Source organism: Etheostoma spectabile, chromosome 5 (assembly GCF_008692095.1).
Source record: "Etheostoma spectabile isolate EspeVRDwgs_2016 chromosome 5, UIUC_Espe_1.0, whole genome shotgun sequence".
In the NCBI taxonomy this organism is placed as follows: Eukaryota; Metazoa; Chordata; class Actinopteri; order Perciformes; family Percidae; genus Etheostoma; species Etheostoma spectabile.
Genome location: NC_045737.1, coordinates 25,137,861 through 25,138,072, shown reverse-complemented (window position 1 = coordinate 25,138,072; position 212 = coordinate 25,137,861). Strand labels below are relative to the sequence as shown.

Sequence of the window (212 nt, the reverse complement as noted above, 5' to 3'; positions counted from 1 at the left end):
AATCATTGAACAAAATCTGAAATGTATTGATGAAAAACAATACAGTACAATCACAACATAGGTTTATTTGAATTGAAGATAAATAATTATCTAGGAAATAGAAAAGAAAAGACCGTACTGTAAAACATCAAATGCAGTGTTTCTCAACTTGCTTGTACTGTAAAAAGCAAAACAAAGAAGATATACACACACACACACACACACACACACAC

The 212-nt window shown here is 30.2% G+C and overlaps 1 protein-coding gene across 3 annotated transcripts in view; it reads left to right on the top strand.

Annotated features, from left to right (window-relative positions):
- The window catches only part of ddx31 (DEAD (Asp-Glu-Ala-Asp) box polypeptide 31), a 39,599-nt gene that overhangs the window by 30,020 nt on the left and 9,367 nt on the right, over positions 1-212 (top strand). The gene's annotated exons all lie outside the window — the stretch shown is intronic.